This window comes from Oryzias latipes, chromosome 17 (assembly GCF_053564925.1).
Source record: "Oryzias latipes strain Hd-rR chromosome 17, Olatipes_Hd-rR_3.1".
Lineage (NCBI taxonomy): Eukaryota > Metazoa > Chordata > Actinopteri > Beloniformes > Adrianichthyidae > Oryzias > Oryzias latipes.
Genome location: NC_136253.1, coordinates 9230539 through 9249100, shown reverse-complemented (window position 1 = coordinate 9249100; position 18562 = coordinate 9230539). Strand labels below are relative to the sequence as shown.

Here is an 18562-nt window from a genome sequence, read left to right as displayed (position 1 = left end):
GTTAGTATTTAGTAAAAATAACCACAATTGTTTCACGGCAATGCTGTACATTTATTACAAATTTAACATTAAGAGGTTATTCAATAACGGAAATAAAGATACAGTTGGGGATTTTACTTTATGGGCTTCTTCATGCATTCGATCAAATGTTCCGTTTACATTCAGCATATGTAGCCTCGCAGAATTCTCAGATTTGGATCTGTGTGGAGACAGGACACCCAGGACCACAGTTCAACAGGGAGCACAAAAAAAGTTTATTTCGGGGGGCAATATTTGAGAAGTCCGTTGCTCTGTCCATCCGTTGGAGCCAGGAGCCTGCGTCTATAGTAAAAACCCAAGAAGTCCATAAAAAAAGCTAAAACACCAGGCTCAATAAAACAAACCCACAAAAACACACACACACAATTAGTAAAAAATAAATAGCATGCAATTAAAATATGGCTCTGGCGACTATATAAAAGTCTTTCTTGGGTAATCCAAAGAAGACAGATAAAACAGCAGAGGGGTACTTAGCTCGAAGAGGGGCGGGTCACAACCACACCCCTCTGCGTTCCAACGTCGCTTCCCCCTCTGAACGCTGTCTGGCTCCTGGCTCAGCTGGTCCTGCGGTGCGGGTCAGCGCTCATCCATCTACGCGGGGCGGCTCCCTCTGGTCGTCTTCCAGCGCCACTTGACTCGGAGCTGCCTTACTCCAAGCGCGTTTCCTCTGCCGTCGGCCCGGCGCTGGCTGCGCTGGCTCCACTGGTCCGTGCAACCGACCGCTGGAAGAAGCACCCCCCGCCGTCTCCTCGCTGTAGAGAGCTACTGCTCTCGTGTTGCTGCTGTCCAGAGCCTGCTCCTTTGGAGCGGCTCCTTCCGAGCCTCTCTCCAGAGTTGCTCCTTCAGAGCCTCTTTGCTCAGCTTCCTTTTGCCTCATGTCCTACTGTTTTTAAATGCAGTCTCATGGGCACGCCTCCAGTGCACACCTGTGTCCAATAATTAGGTGGCCCCTTCAGGGGCCTCAGGATAAAAAACAAGCAAAAATTAAAATTTCACCCCGTTACACATACCTGTCAGTCACATTTATTAGATGAAGCAATGAAACTGGAAAAAGTCTGTGTTCGTGGTTAATGACTGTATCAGAAAGAAGCCATGTCAGGGAAAGTCTGTCTAGTTGCTGTAATGCCACACACTATAAAGTCGCAGATCTTAATAGGTGTGAATAGGAAGCATTAATACATGTTATTAGTTATATACTGAGACACAAACTGCTGCAGTTTACCTGACAGCATAGCAATAGTTTTCCAGCTTGTACACCTGTCTGAGAATCCTGCCCACCTGACCCTCCCTAACCCTGACTGATGACATGTAAACTGTCATTAACGTATGACTGAAGAATGGTCTGTCTGTGAACACAAACAGAGAAATCACGTTTAACGCTGCACGACTGCTGCATTAGATCAAACAAATGTACATCCATACCTTATCAGTGGAGGAGGGGACTGTTTTCTAGATGTTCTCCTTCAACATGTCCTTTTTTCCACAGCTGCTGGTTCATACAGAATCCTTTCTCAGACCTTTCAGAACATTTGTAAACCTAGCTGGTTGTCATACGTCACAACTCTGTCTCCCCCTCTGGTCACCAGCGGGAACCATCTCCAGAGTTCTAGCCACGCTACCTGAATGCTGCACACCTGACTCTTATTTACTCAATCAACCACAGCATACTTAAGCGCTGTACTGAGCTTAGCTCAGTGTGAAGTATTGTGTGTGACACTCTGCCTTCATCACCCTTCATCAAGGGTTATAACTGACCCTGACCCTGACCCTGACCCTGACCCTGACCCTGACCCTGACCCTGTTTGCCTGCCCCAACCCTCGCCTGGATTTAGCTTTGTGGACTTTTAACTGAGCCAATAAACCTGCTGCAGTTGGATCCAGCCGTCTGCCTGTTCTTGTGACACTGGTGTAAAGGGTGGCTGATACTACTGCATGTGTTTTACCTCTTTGAAAACGTTCAGTCACTCCATCTGCAACATCTTCCAGGATCATAGCCTTTAAGTAAACATTTTATTCTCTCGTCTTTTTCTTCTATTATTTACCTGCAGCTTGGACATCCACACATACTACTTCTGGGTGACCTGTTTCCAACGAAAACTTGAACGTATTTCCTCCATTTTTGATTCAATACATAAATGGGAAATTAAAGGATTATTATGGGACATCGTTGTTCAAACGATAATATCAAGTGTACTAAGTATAGTATTGTTTTTTGAAATGTTTTATTTTTCAACATTTAATTTTTGTTTTCTGTAAATTACTTTTGTTTTCCAAGATGTTTTTTTTTGTTTTTTTTTAGTTTTGGTTTCTGGAATTTGTTTTTGGAAGATGCTGTCATACGGTGCCCTTATACGACATTCTAGTCATTAGTGTGGTTCATGTACTGGACCCTTTTTGAGAATTCTGCACGCATGTGGTGTGCAGGGGATATATAAGTGCCCGTATACGTGTCCCACACAAACAATCAGAGCAAACAAATGCTCTGATTGTCCAATTTCCACATTTCTATCAGTCAGGAGCACACACTTAACACAAGAACTGCTCTAACAGGGTCAGTGTGCAGGGTTTGGGGGATTGGAATAATAAAAAATCTGTTCAATGTGCCTGCGTCTCCCTTACATCCCCCTTACCAGAAGTGTTCAATCCAACCTGATGCCCACAGCAGGCCCATTAAAAAAAATGTGCATGAACATTTTTTCTCTTCTAAGCAGTCACAGTCTGAAGATTTCATGTGATCCACCCGTGTGCCATGTACAGGTTCGCTCATTAACAGCCACTTGTTTGCTAAATGTTGCCTCAGAAATGGCAGCAATTTCTCATTTTGCCATCTTGGCCCTTTAACCTTTGACGTGTTCTGGACTCCCAATTAGTTTTGAAAAAAGAATTTGCAATAATGTGCAGTACAGACCAAAAGTTTGGACACACCTTCTCATTCAAAGAGTTTTCTTTATTTTCATGACTATGAAAATTGTGAATTCACACTGAAGGCATCAAAACTATGAATTAACATGTGGAATTATAAACATAACAAAAAAGTGTGAAACAACTGAAAATATGTCATATTGTAGGTTCTTCAAAGTAGCCACCTTTTGCTTTGATTACTGCTTTGCACACTCTTAGCATTTTCTTGATGAGCTTATAGAGGTAGTCACCTGAAATGGTCTTCAAACAGTCTTGAAGGGGTTCCCAGAATGCTTAGCACTTATTGGCCCTTTTGCCTTCACTGTGCAGTCCAGCTCACCCCAAACCATCTCCATTGGGTTCAGGTCAGGTGACTGTGGAGGCCAGGTCATCTGGCACAGCACTCCATCACTCTCCTTCTTGGTCAAATAGCCCTTACACAGCCTGGAGGTGTGTTTGGGGTCATTGTCCTGTTGAAAAAGAAATGATGATCCAACGCAAACCGGATGGAATAGCATGCCCCTGCAAGATGCTGTGGTAGCCATGCTGGTTCAGTATGCCTTCAATTTGGAATAAATCTCCAACAGTGTCACCAGCAAAGTGCTCCCACACCATCACACCTCCTCCTCCATGCTTCACGGTGGGAACCAGGCATGTAGAGTCCATCCGTTCATCTTTTCTGCGTCGCACAAAGACACGGTGGTTGGAACCAAAAATCTCAAATTTGGACTCATCAGACCAAAGCACAGACTTCCACTGGTCTAATGTCCATTCCTTGTGTTCTTTAGCCCAAACAATTCTCTTCTGCTTGTTGCCTTTCTTTAGCAGTGGTTTCCTAGCAGATATTCTACCATGAAGGCCTGGTTCACACAGTCTCCTTTTAACAGTTGTAGAGATGTGTCTGCTGCTAGAACTCTGTGAGCCATTGACCTGCTCTCTAATCTGAGCTGCTGTTAACCTGCCATTTCTGAGGCTGCTGACTCGGATGAACTTATCCCATGCAGCAGAGGTGACTCTTGGTCTTCCTTTCCTGCGGCGGTCCACATGTGAGCCAGTTTCTTAGTAGCGCTTGATGGTTTTTGTGACTGCACTTGGGGACACTTTCAAAGTTTTCCCAATTTTCAGACTGACTGACCTTCATTTCTGAAAGTAATGATGGCGACTCGTTTTTTTTGTACTTAGCTGCTTTTTCTTTTGCCATGACCCAAATTCTAACAGTCTATTCAGTAGGACTATCAGCTGTGTATCCACCTGACTTCTGCACAACACAACTGATGGTCCCAACCCCATTTATAAGGCAAGAAATCACACTTATTAAACCTGACAGGCACACCTGTGAAGTGAAAAACATTTCAGGTGACTACCTCTAGAAGCTCATCAAGAGAATGCCAAGAGTGTGCAAAGCAGTAATCAAAGCAAAAGATAGCTACTATGAAAAACCTAGAGTTGTTTCACACTTTTTGTTATGAATATAATTCCACATGTGTTAATTCATAGTTTTGATGCTTTCAGTGTGAATCTACAATTTTCATAGTGATGAAAATAAAGAAAACTCTTTGAATGAGAAGGTGTGTCCAAACTTTTGGTCTGTACTGTGTGTTTTTGATTAAACTGCTGTTGACTTTTTGTCGCTGCCAGTCTGTTTCGCTGTTGATTTCAGACTTCTGGCATCCAGTTTGTAGCTGGTGTGATTGTGAGTCTGTCTTAATCTTTGTTTTTTCTTTTGTCTTTTTGCTCTTAGAAGCAGGTAATATTGAGGTGGTTGCTATGATGAAACCCACTTGAATCCAGTTTAAACATGTCTCTTTTGACAAGGAATACATTGGGTTATGCTTTTCAAAGGGTAAAGGAAATCATTTAATCTCCTTTTTTTTAAATAACATTTTAATTTTTGCTTTATTTAACACTGTAAAGCCCACTATATTAAATATTAGACAGAATATTCAACTTTGTAAATATTTTGATGATATTCACAAAAAATGTTTATAATGTCATTTTAATTAAGTGAGTTATGATCCAGAGGGTTATTTAGTATGTATTTAGTTGCTTAGAATAATGTTAGTTTAAAATACAAAAATATCGACATGTGCGCTCAGGAAAAAAGGCCTTATTCATCCAATATCTCCAATTTGATCCACATATATTGAACTCGGTTCAACTTTTTTATAATGAATTAATTTTTAAAAAATTGCTTGCTTTCAATAAAGCAAATAGTCATTTGAAAAAATGACTAACAATCAATATTATCACCACACACTTTGGAAAGTTAGCAGAACTTTTTTCTGCCAATAGTGTTCTTGAGATTTCATGGAGGCACCCATTTTGAAATCAGCAGGAAAAGCCCTTCTTCTGTCCTTAGTGGAAAAATGATGATCTACAATTATATACAGTGGGTTTTTAAGGAACGTTTGGATCATGCTCATGAGATTAGAGTCTCAGAAATACCTGTATCAAATATGATACCAATGGTTATATAATGTTCTCAATAGCTCCTGAAATAGCAACATGTTGTTTCTGAAAAACAAAAACAAAAAGAAAGATAAACTTTTATGATGATGCTTAAGACTTTGTGTTAATCCCCAAATTTAAAGTCCAAGAATTCTAACACAAACTCGTTCAGGAACACGTGCAGACTGGATCAGTAGATGTGTTCTTCTGCAGCCATGAGATGAAGAAAAGATCCAGATGCAGAAACGGCACAATGTATGACAACTGATATAATCTGCATGCATGTGTGGGTGGAGACCTGCAGACATATGGCAAATGGAGCTTTATTTTCTTCAAACAACAGCAGTTCACTACCCAACATGCAAATTTACATTTAGTTTCAAACTTTTTTTTAACGAGACTTATGAATATAATAAGCAGCTTAACCTGTGGAGGAATCATGAAATGTCTCTTTTACTTTGAAAGAGATGGTGAGACTGATGGGATATGTGTCATTTTTCCTTTGTTTCTATATATTTTTTTCATATTTTTTTTGCAAAGCAAAATATCAAAAAGGACTTTTAACGTCCAATAAATCATGCACTTAAAGTGGACTGTTACACATCCACATTTGTGAATGTATTATTTCCCATTCTGCATATTTTTTTCTGATGGAAAAAGGGCCTTACATGTTAAGTTACTAGATTTCCACTAGAGCATCTCTAACTCTCTCTCTCTCTCTGCACTTTGGACCCAGCAGCCCCTCAGCACCATTTCTCTGGATTTGCATCATGCTCCTTACAATATGCACATCTTTTTTTTGGTCAAGCTTTACAGTACCACACACAGAGACACAAGCACACAAAGCTCCCGCATCGCACATGCTTACAAAGTCAACATGACAGGATTGCTGGTGTTTGTCTTGTTGGGGAGGAGAAATGAGCAGAGATAAGGAGCTGCAATCCTCCTGTTTGTTTACGTGTCTATCACAGCAACCTGACAGCAGTCATACTCAAACAAACACACATAGCTTCTGGGGAAAGTTGGGAAAAAGTCTGTGACTCCTTGTCTTTCCATGCATCTTATCCATTGATAAAGATTACTATGGAGTGATATTTCTGCCACCACGTTGCACACAAAACTTTCTAAGTTGCAAATGAAAATATAAATATTTGCTTTACAAATATATTGTTTTTGCTTTCAATTTTTTTTTGTGCTTTCAAACAAATTTTTTTTTTGCTTTCAAAAAATATTTTTGCTTTGGCAAAAAGTCAGTGAGAACCAATAAGGCTTGAGCAGCCCCCTCCAGCCAGTGCCACCATTCAGTGAAGGCCTCCTTCATGGCCTGTCTGGGGGGACCTCAAGCTCCTCTGGGGAGATGGAAGTCTGGACAGCTGCCCCCGCGACCCGCTCCCGGATGAGTGGAAGAAGATGGATGGATGGATGGATGGATGGATGGATGGATGGATGGATGGATGGATGGATGGATGGATGGATGGATGGATTTTCTCAGCTACACCTTCGATCACTTGAGCTGTAAAGTCTGGTCAGGGGAGGAAAGATGACTACATTTGAACGATCTTTTATTCTGAAAAAAAAGGGTTTGAAAATCGACAGATATCTGTTGGTTACATTTCAGTCACTTGAGCGCTAAAAGTAGCGCGTGCTACACGAGAAAAGTTGTAGGTGGAATGTTTCCTTGCAAATGGTTAAGGGATTAGTGCAGGGACAGAAGAACGGGCTACGACAACAAAACAACAGTAGGCCACTAGGAGTCCTGCTTAAAATATGGATTTATTGCAACAGGAGATTTCCCACACGGAGCCTGTTTACACAGTACTCACAAAATTCATTGCCAAAATATGTTACTAGAGATTGATGTTCCACTGGTGTTACTATTATTGTTAAAACATTTGTTTTTAGTGATGATCAGAGGTTTTTTTCTTTTTAAAATCTGACCAAAATTGAGCATCCCTGGCAACCCCCACCCTTTTCCACCGGGCCGCGGTCAAATCCCCAGTGGCTGACCGATCCGCAGCCACATAAAGGTTGGGGAACACTACCTTATAGTAAAAAAATAGGGTATCATGACTTAGTTTATGACAACAACTGATGGTAACTGTCAGCATTACATCATTAAAAAGTTGGACATTTATTAGGCTGAAGAATTTTACTTTTGCCACATCTTCATAACACCTTCTCAGTTTCTTTTTTTTTTCGTTAATAAAAACTTCATAACCTAATGATACACATTATATAAAAGTTTGACTTAAAATACAGTTGAAAATATTTGGGCATTTTTAAACACAACTGCCATTAATCTCCATCTTCTGCCTATTGGTTGAAAAGTTTCAAATTTTTCAAAGGGGCAAAATTCTTTTGCCACATTAAATGAGTTTTTTAGACCTGTTTAGCAATCCTATTTCTGAAAGCAGCATGAAACACCACTGAAATCTTTTTGGGAAGTTTTTACAGAAATGATTCAAAACTTTAGCTTTATATATGTATTTATCTGTATTTACTTACATTGTCTCAGAACTTTAACTTTGGCCTTTGGTCATGACCTATTTCCAAAAAAGAAAACCTTTCTTTTCTCAAGTACCTTTTGTGGATTTCCACTTTTCTCTTGTGGAGACATAGAACCGCATCCTGAATGTTGTGACGCAGCAGCCTAAAATTCTGTCATCCGTCTTCCTCCGTCAGGTTCACAGACTCCAGTTTTGAGTCAGCAGGGACGGTGAAATCAGTAAAAACCAGTCGATGCTGTTTGGATGAACACAGAGAAGGCGCATGCTCCTTTGTCTCTTTGAGAGGCAGTGGAGCATCCACCTCTATCTCACACTTTGGCAAACCTCCACCCAGCTATCTCATACCTTTCATTTTAGAGCTTGTGAACTTTGATGCATGCAAGAGTGGGCACCAGCTCTGGGGAAATGCAAAAGTGAAGGCAACTCTTTTCAATTTAGATGATTTGGTTTGTTTGAAGGTTAAGAAAAAGTTTTGGGATTTTTTTTATTGCAAGATTATTGAATAATTCTGGGAAAACTATTTTAAACTAATGATTTTGTGTAATTTTGATTGGTGAATTAATCATTTCTAAAATCAAGCCAGATCAGATGGAAAAGGCATTTTGCGGCTTCTGTTGTGTTCAGTTCCCCTCCTGGTCTGTTTTCTGCTGCCTTTGTGTTCAGGTGTTTCTCTTGATTGTTCACACCAGGTTCCTCCTCTAATCCTCACAGCTGTTCCTCAGATGAACATCCCTCTGGTTTCATTTGTTTGTTCACTCTCCTGCAAATATTTGTTAACATTGAGATTGTCCTCTTTATCTTAATAAGGTCTAATAAATTGTAAAAGGCATATATTTGTACTAGTGCTGACATGCAGTTCATTTTTTTGTGAAAATGAGTTATCATGACCTGTTATTAATCAAATTAATCTTTTTTTTTTGCAGTGAAAAGCCTCATTTCGAGGTATTTTCATTTACATTTGTGACATTGTACTGCATTAAGAGATCAAAATACAATTTACATTTTGGCTTTATGAAGTTTTCCTCATATAATAAACTTCCAACCTTTACTTTGATGGAATCTGAATTCTACCCCTACCCCTACGGCTTCTCCCCACCCCTCCAAATCAAGAGTAATAGAAAAATAGAGCTGCAGTGGGAACTGGCGTGCCGCAACAATGGATTATCGTTGAATCAACTCATTGCATCAAACTGGATAACCTGCAGGGATCCCAGCAGACATGCAATCCAGCTTCAGCGAAAGTCATGCCCGTCTCATAGCTTTCTACCAGCAGCCGCTGGCTCCGATCACGAGCCCATGCAACTCTGCTCCACCCACCTCTCTCCTGGAGAATCTCTGTTCTCTACTGCGGCCAGCCTGGCCACGTTCGCAACACCTGTCCCATTCGCCAACCACATCTTTCTGCAGATCAGCTAAGTGAACCCATGCTCACCTTAATTCTGCCGGTTACCCTACGCTTTAAAAACCTCGTAGTGGAATCAAAAGCTATAATTGACCATGGGGTGCCGGGGAATTTCATTGACTTGGCTTTTGCTCACTCGTGACGCCTGAGTGGCGGTCCCCACCCTAGACGGTTTCTCCACACATATTGTAGTCAACATCAGGAGGATTGGGGCCGATTTCTGGTTTGGGCCGAATACGCTCAGAACTCCCTGAAGAAAGCGTCTTGCCCTTTCAGTGTGTGCTGGGGGTTCAACCCCTGTTCTTTCCTTGGGCAGGAGAACCCACAGAGTTACCAGCTGTGGACGAGTGGTTCTGTCGCTTTGAGGAGACAGGGGAGGCAGCTCATGTGCAGCTCCGACAAGCTGTCCGCCGGACCTAAGAGCAGGCCGACCGGTGCAGACAGGAAGTTCCTAATCTGGTTCCCAGTCAGTGGGTCTGGCTTTCCACCTGAGACCTCCGGCTGTGGCTTCCCTGCAAGAAAATCAGTCCAAGGCAAGTGGGGTTGTTCAAATTCCTTAAAAAAAAATCACCCCTGTGTCATACTTTCTGCAGTTGGCCCCTGAAAACCACATCTCACCTACCTTCCACGTCTCCCTGTAGAAGCCCGCCGGTGGACCTCAGATGGGGGGTCGGGATGGACCCCTTGGTGGGTCACCATGGTGGATGGTGGCCTATGTCGTCAAGGAGATCCTAGATTCCCGGCGCTGGGGGGGTTGGCTACAATGTCTGGTGGATTGGGAGGGGTACGGCCCAGAGGAACGCTCCTGGGTTGGCGCTGACGACATCCTTGACCCTGATCGGTGACTTCCACCGCTGCCACCCATACTGACCAGCGCCTTGACCTCTGGGTCGACCTTGGCTTTGGAGGGCCCCTCACTTCCGGAGCTTTTGTCTCTCTTTCCGCTTTTCAGTCTCCTGACCCTGACCCTGTTTGCCTGCCGCCTGCCCTGACCCTCGCCTGGATTTTGACCAACCGGTCTCTTCTCTGAAGATGTAATTCCTGCCTGTTATCGATTCCCGCCTGCTTGACCCTGATTTAGCTTTGTGGACTTTTAGCTGAGCTAATAAACCTGTTGCACTTGGATCCAGCCATCTTCCAGTTCTTGTGACAGTTATTGTGTAGAACAGCTAGCCTCTTAAGACCATATGTAATATTTAAGCTAACCTTCCACAAACGTAGTCACAAGGCCTCAGTAAAGCAGAATTAACTACTGTGCAAATACAGTGTGGCAATAAAGTATTTACTCAGCTACCAAATGTGCAAGTTATCCCACTCAAAAATGAAAGACCTCCTTACAGAAGAAGTTACAGGCCTGTGAGAGCCAGAAATTTAGCTTGTTTAAAGGTGACTAAATACTTATGTTCCACCTTAATTTACAAAGAATTTCTTTAAAAATCAGACAATTTGATTTTCTGGATTTTTTTTTCTTTCTTATTTTTTTATAGGCCTCTTTCATCTTTTTATTATTTCTGACAAAGTATGTCAAACGATGGAAGAGTTGGATCTGGACCGGGGAAAGCTTCCCAGCATCACGACTGATGGAGCTCCATGTATGGTGGCTGCGTCTCGGGGTCTAATAGGACGTCTGAACGAGGAGATGGAAAAACGCGGTCTTCCCACCTCGAGACCAGTCTACTGCCTAATTCACCCGCAGGCGCTGTGCTGCAAAAAGTGCTGAAGTGGGACTCTGTCATGAAGGTTGTTGTATCATGCATAAACTTCATCAGAGCCAATGGGCTTAAACACAGCCAGTTCCAACAATTTCCTGTCTGAATGGAGTCTGCCCACAGAGATGTGCTGTACCACACAGAGGTCCGATGGTTGAGCTGCAGCAGAGTTTTGAGGCTTTTTTATGAGCTGCTACCGGAAATTAACGCATTGCTTTATTAGAAAGGCAAAACGGTCCCAGAGCTTATTGACCCAGAATATAAATGGCACCTCACATTTTTAACAGACGTGACAGAAATTCTGATAGGCCTTAACTGCCAGCCATTTAGTGCACTTTGCCTCTCCTGGACTTATCTTTTCTGCCATGTTTGCTGTACCTTCAACTGCTGAACAGTTCTACCATCAGTTTGAAAGTATGGAGAAAGCCTAAGGGGCCATTTGATTGGCTGAAAGCAAACAAGCCTGCTTTGCTGATGAGTTTGATTGACACATTCATTAGCCAATGAGGACATTTGTTGACCTGCTGCATTAGGAGAGTCTCAAAATTCACTATGGGGATATCTTTTACAAATGTGGGGACATTCACAAATGAGAGGGGGCTTTTGAATGCACATTCTGCAATTGGCATGATCTGTGAGTTCATCCTCCAAGTGTACCTAAACATTATGTTTGTGAAGTATCTATTGTGCATTTGTGAAACATTTATTGTGTTATTGTGACAGGAGAAGGTGGTGGATGACTGATTCCAAGTGCTGACACAAACTGGTAGAAGTGAATAGATTTATTATGTCTTAGCTGGAAAGAGGATGAGACACGGCTGGCAGAGGGGCTTGCAGGTGGTCAAACTGACAGGCAGGTAGATAGGCAGGCTAATAGGATGGTCTTTCTGGAAGGGATTGTGCAAAAGTTAGATTTTAGTAGATCTTTGATGCAACCAAATGTTAGAAGCAGAAGACTGTTAGCACAAAGCGCTGGCTGGAGGTCCTCTTCAGGAATAATAATAATAATAATAATAATAATACATTTTATTTATGAGGCGCCTTTCTGGGCACTCAAGGTCGCCGCACAGCATGTATACAGTATAAAATACAATAAACACTTAAAACAACAACAACAATTTAAATAAATACAAAATTAAATAAAAAATATATAAAAACTTGAAAAGGTTAATGTTAAAGTGAATAGGCCATTTGGAAAAGATGAGTTTTTAGCTTTGATTTGAAATGTGGGAGTGTGTCAGTGTTGCGGAGGTCAGGGGGGAGTGAGTTCCAAAGCTGGGGAGCAGAGCAACTGAATGCCCGGTTCCCCATGGTGACAAGACGGGCAGAAGGGACAGAAAACTGGATAGAAGAAGAGGAGCGGAGGGAGCGAGCAGGTATGGAGACATGAAGGAGGTCAGAGAGATATGGAGGTGCAAGGTTGTGAACAACCCAGTCTCATCCTAAAATGTGTAGTAGCTACATTTGTCCACATGGAAATGCGTGAGAGTTTTACAAAAACGCCCCCTAAACTGTGAGGGGGATACGTTTCATTTTTCTATTCATTTTCTACGAGCCTTCTCAGGATCACGTGACTTTGGAGGTTTGGCCTGCCGTGAGCAAAAAACATGGCGGATGCACGTTCATTTTTCGGTGGAATATCCCATAAAACAAGATATTTTGAGGACTAATTTTTAATTTGACAACATTTCTAGTGAGAAATATACCATTTTCTTTTAAAATATGCTTTCATTTTGTACATACATTTTGTAGTTTGCTTGTTTCGTTCAACTTTTTCTCCCAAAGGCTCTGTTACGTTGGAGAAACACGTTAACTTTCATTCATATCTGCAGACGTGCGCGTGGGTCACGTGACTAATATGATTCTCTTTTTTTCCGCAGAAAATGCCATAAAATAAGAGTGATAATTCATTAATTTATTTTTGAAAACATTTCTAGCATTATATATCCCCTTTATTTTCGTAATATTGCAGACATGAAGTTGTTTGTTTGTTACGTTCAACTTTTCCTCAAAGGATCTGAAAGCGTCTGATCTTTTCCATTCATATATGCGGGCTGACGTGGGTCACGTGACGTGCCTTTCTCTTTTTTTCCTGTGGAAAATCTCGTAAAAAGGTACGTTGCGATTTACTAATTTGTTTTATTTACATTTCTAGGGACCCGTGTATAGGTTTTCTCGTTCCGTGTTGCTGTTGCGGCGATCAGGCTTTGATTGACATGTGACAACAAACCGGAAAAATGTTGAGTTCAGGGACGGACCAAAGAGTTCTTTAAATTGATTTTTCTGCATTTTAATTTATTTACACTACGAGTCTAATGGTGTGTGATAAAAAAAAAAACTATAAATATTATGATAAATGAGATGAAACAATTATTTTGATGGAGTTTATAAAATATTAGGATCTATTATATTCTTTTTTCTTTAACTGTCAATTTTTTGACGTATCTCATATATTATAGTATTACAATGAAGTGCTCTAATTTATCTGTTAAAAAAGGTTTCATCACTGTTTCCTGTAGTAATTCTCAATAAAGTTTTAAATAGGATATATTAAATAGGATATATTATCTAAAGTAAACAGGCTTTTAAGCCTTCAATTTGCCCCAATTGACATGAATTGCGCATTTCGAAAAGCCAGTGAACGCAGCGTCATACGGGCACCCCCACCTCACTCCCCCGGAAACCCCCGGATGAACCCGCAGGAAGGCGCGCGGCTGAAGAACTCTTGGACAGCTGGAAGGTGGGCGATGCTTTGAACTTTTCTCTGTAGAAATGTAATGTTTAGATTTGGGAAACCAGAGATGGGTTTTTAGTAAAAACGTGTTGGCTGTTTAGGATTAACGTTGAATGACGAGGCGTTTTTCCATCTTACATTTAAAAGGCAGCAGGATCACGGTGAAGGCCTCTTATGTATAGAGGACGGGGGCGGAAACGTCACGTGGTCTCCGCAGAGGTAAGTTTCCTTTTGGGTCATTTAGCCAGAAACGGGGGTCTGCAGCCCTTTAAACAGCTAAGAGCCTTTCAAATGTCTCACTGTCCAGAACTCAGTAGGACACACAAGGTTTCTCTTCAGCCTTCAGAAAATCAAACACTCATTTGCATTTATGTTATTTTGGAAACTGGATAACTACTGGGGTTTACAAAGGCTTTTTTTTTTTACACATTGTAGATTTTATGTTGTTAGTACATCTCAGCCAGTATTTCTTTAAGGGCCTATATCATGCAACATCAACGTTTTAAAATTTTAAAGTGTATTATAATGTTAATTCCTCACAAAAACTAATCCACAGCGGTATTTTGATCCATTCACGCATCTCTCAGCATTCCTCTGAAACCCTCTGAGCACCAGCCCCTCCCAATTCACAATAAGAGGGTCCTCACATTGTGACGTCATCATAAGTGAGGAGCAGCCTCTTCTAGGAAGAGCCTGTGCAGCTAAACCGCCTCCAGGCTAACAGACACGCCCACTTTCTCAATGGAGCTAGTGGTGATCAGCAAAATGCTTTCATTGCACAATATGCACATCCATCTTTGCAAAAGTTTGGATGGAAGAAACGCAGAAACGCTGCCGACGCCGACTCTAGGTTGATGTCATGAAATAGGCGACACCCACAAGAAGAGAAAGGCGGAGCCTCAGAGATCGAGGTTTAGTTTATTCTAAATGGCTAGCATGGGATAGGCTCTCTAAATTGTGCGTATTGACCTCAAATTGATTTTTTGTGGTACGTTGTCAGGTTTAAAAAAATTCTTCATAAATGCTGGAATTTCTTAAAATATTGTGCATCACCGCTTGATAGATTATTGAAGCATTATGGGTACTGTAGTCAGAAGCCTGGCACAGTAATACTTTGCTTCAACTGTTGAGTAGATCACCAAGTTGAGTAAAGTTTGACTTATCTGACTGTTTTGTTTTGCGTGATGCCCTGTGTCGTCTGAAAAATAGGATATTTGTTTGAATTAAAAACATTTTTATTTTTTGTCAGAGAACCGCAAAGGAGGGGTCAAGGAGCCACTTGTGGCTGTGCAGCCTCAGGCTGCAGACCCCTGGTCTAAACAATTATGGCTGATTTGGCTGACCACATGTAGTTATCCTAGCATTGTCAACAAAGTTAAAGAGCCGCTCCAATGGAAGTCATGTTTTTAAGATCAAACATTTTTCTCTTTATTGAGAACATTAACAAAAATATAAACACATACACAATAATATAAGATTAAAACTGTTTCTGAGTATTTATTCAAATCTCAATGGATCAGGAGAAGATGAAACTGATTGTCTCAAAAAGCTTATAGTTGTGACGCTCTAACTGCCATGAATGGGCCAAAGTCTCTACTCCACTCCAATTCTGATGCATCCACTTGCAGACAAATACCGGTAGATCCATTAATGTCCTGAGTTCCCTTGTCTGAACTGGTATCTGGCTCAAAAGTGTACACATGGATAGCTCCAATGTTGCTCATTGATTTTTTTTTTTTGCTATGCTAATGTCGGCTAGGGCTTGTGAGGTGCTATAAGCTAGCGGGAGAGAGAATCAACAAATGGTTTATGGGAAATTAGCAGAGGCAAACATCTGCACCACAGCTCTGAGGTGAAATTCTTATGAGCTGCTGTGCTGCAGAAAAATGTCTTAAAAAAAACAAAATGATCGTAATTAAAAGAAACACTGGGAACGATTTTATAATAGCTAAAAATTCTGTTGGAGTGGGACTTAAAGTCCCACTCCAACAGAATGTCTGATTCCTGATTCTTGTATGTATGTATATACATAAAAGAACCTCGTGTTTTTTTCCCTTTCCTCTCTCAGACTGGTCAGTTATTTGGAGACAACATGTACAAATAGTTCCTGGACTGATCTTCTGCTAACTTTGAGATGGAGAGGCTGTCAGGTTCATCTGTTTCAGTGTCCTGCATGCTCTCCCTCCATGTTGGCTGTAGCAGTGGATGGAACTTGCTAAATGTACTGTTTTGAGAGCCAACTGGGTTGTGTAAAATTCTTTTCCACCTACATTTTTGATGGTATAAATGTTTTTCTTATGTAAACTTTTCTGTTCTTTTAGGCTCAGTGGTTATTTGGAAGATGCGTTTTTGACCAAAAACACTGTGGTGACCTCCTTTGTGAACTGCATTCATGGGGAAATAAAATATGCCTGCATATATGTTTTATTGTATTTTGTGTCATATCATCATGTTAATATACGACATTTATTTGTTTTGATAGAATCCTGGAGATGGGAGATGTGGAGCAGGAAAGTTTGTGGCAGCACCAGAGTCCTCCAAAAAGTCTTCTGGCAAAGTAAATGAGGAAGGATCGCAGTCTACCGTCGTGGAGTTTTGCTGAAAGGCCTGAACATGTTCCATCCATGCATCCATCTTCTTCCATTCATCAGGAACCAGGTTGTGAGGGCAGCAGTCTAAGCAAAGATGCCCACACTTCCCTTTCCTCCAGCTCCTCTTGGGGGACCCCGGGGCCAGCTGAGAGACGTAGTCTCCCCAGCGTGTCCTGGGTCTCCCTTAGGGCCTCTGCCCTTATTCCTGTTGGAGTTTTTTTCTAACCCCTTATGTTTCAAAAGTTTGCAAACATACATTTTGGTTGAAATGATGAGGATCCGAGGATGAAATCAAGAAGGGACAACATCAGGGAAAGGGACTGAACCGACTGAACAGCTTCCTCTCTTCAGCAGACACATGTTCCGAGTACATATGTGTCAAAAACTGGTAAATACTCATTGAAGATGCATCCTTTTTGTGTAGTTTGTTTTCTCAGTTTAATACATTTTGATCCTTTCATTCTGCACAGACATCCTCACCATTCAGGCCGGTGGCTGGAACAAGCGGAAGTCAGAAAAGCTGGAGCAGACGTGACCAGAATGATACCTCCAGGTAAAGATTGTGGTAATGTTGTAGATAAATGTTGGCTTGTTTCTTTCATGTTACTCTCATGCTGTTGATGTGGAATATCTCTTGATTTCTTCAGTATTATTAATACATTAATCTCTTCCCACAAGGACCAATCAAAATGACCCAGAGAAAAACACTGAAGGGCTTTGTCTGAGCATCAGGAAAACAAGAATCAGCTGTCATCAACATATGGTAAAAATCTTTTGTAACCCTTGTGCTATCTTGTGACCCCACCCTCACATTGACGTGTTCTCCCTACCATGACAAAGGTGGATAAAGGTGGAAAGATTTCATGGAATCCATGGACACCAGTGAAGATCACAAATCATTGAAGAAAAAAGGTTAAGAGCACTGTCTAGTGGGTCTAGATGACCCAACTTCCAATGGTAAAGTGCCTAGGATAGAACAAGGGTTACACTTTCTAAAGTTGTTGCATAACTGATCAAGCATGATGTGATGGATTGCAGGTTATGGTGCCATGGTAAAGAACTAAAGGCTCTATGATGTCATGCTGCTGACCAGACTGTGGTTGGTGAAGTCCAGCAGCACTGCAGGTCCTTGAAGTGTGGTTGAAGAGCTCTCCTCCCAGCTTTTGGAAGGTTCTGCCCCGCAAAGTCAGGAGGTTTCTCTTTGTGATCTGCATGGATGTCCGGGGCTTGTGGCATTTATGTGTTTTCTTCTTCATTTCATTTTTAGGCAGCACAGAGTCATTGATGGAGAGAGAACATGAGGGACTAATTGTCTGCTGAGGAGGAGACTTTCTGCAGTTCAAGCCCCAGCTCCACCCCTAAAAAAAGGCTTATATAAAGGAAAACCTCATTTCAACTTTGTACCAATAAATGACTTTTAATTGAAATGAGAGATTTTTTTCTGAACTGCACCAATGAAGGGTTTTTCAACCTAAATTTCAACAATTACATTGTTTTTTACCTCCGTTCAAGTTTCTACAACACTAGCTAAACATTTCAGTGCTCACACCTGTGCTGAAGACACTTCTCATTTTAACTCAAACGTTTGGCCTTTGATTTGTATGTCCAACACCTTAGAATGAAACACTGTCCTATTAAACTCATATAATAAATGTGCTATGCATATCCAAATCCTTTGTCAGGATACAGACTACATTTTAATTGTAGCAAGACTGAAGTAAAATGTAACAAAATGACAATGAGTTATCTTAAATTAGGGGTAAATGACATGAGAAATTAAGAATATTAGAAGTGTGGAGTGATACGTGTATTTATCAGTATGTTAGCTGCAGGAAGGGTGCTGTCCTTGACATGTTCCTTTACTCAGACAGGATGACAGGTAGGGAAGGGGGTAGCCGATGATCTGCTCCAGTATCTTCAGCACTGAAGCTTCTACTGCTCTTCTTCAGTTTGATCTGAGAGCCAGACCATGATGCAGTTGGACTGGCTGAGCGGTAGGTTGCCAGCAGCTTCAGACGTGCTGATGTGCCTTGTTGATAACGTCCTGGATGTTAGGAAACCAAGTTAGATCAGCTGAGATGGGGATGCTCAGGAAAGGGAAGCTGTGAACCTTCCTCTGTGCCTACTATAGTCCAAGATGACTTTCATGGTCTTTTATCTGCCGATCAGCCTTACACTATACAGTTTCCGCACTTGTCTACAAAGTTCACCTCAGTGACCTTTAATAAGTC

At 41.4% G+C, this 18562-nt stretch overlaps 1 long non-coding RNA gene across 3 annotated transcripts; it reads left to right on the top strand.

The window, feature by feature from the left end:
- The first annotated feature begins 12938 nt into the window (after window positions 1-12938).
- Window positions 12939-17758, top strand: LOC111949092 (uncharacterized). 3 transcript variants are annotated; one of them, XR_013650768.1, is made up of 9 exons: window positions 12939-13120; window positions 13641-13746; window positions 13888-13959; window positions 16223-16719; window positions 16802-16884; window positions 17010-17094; window positions 17172-17243; window positions 17370-17516; window positions 17599-17758. It is a non-coding gene; the product is annotated as an uncharacterized LOC111949092 (long non-coding RNA). The 3 variants fall into 3 exon arrangements; XR_002875134.2 differs by having other exon boundaries at window positions 17172-17288; XR_002875133.2 differs by lacking the exon at window positions 17172-17243 and having other exon boundaries at window positions 12941-13120.
- Window positions 17759-18562: the final 804 nt, after the last annotated feature.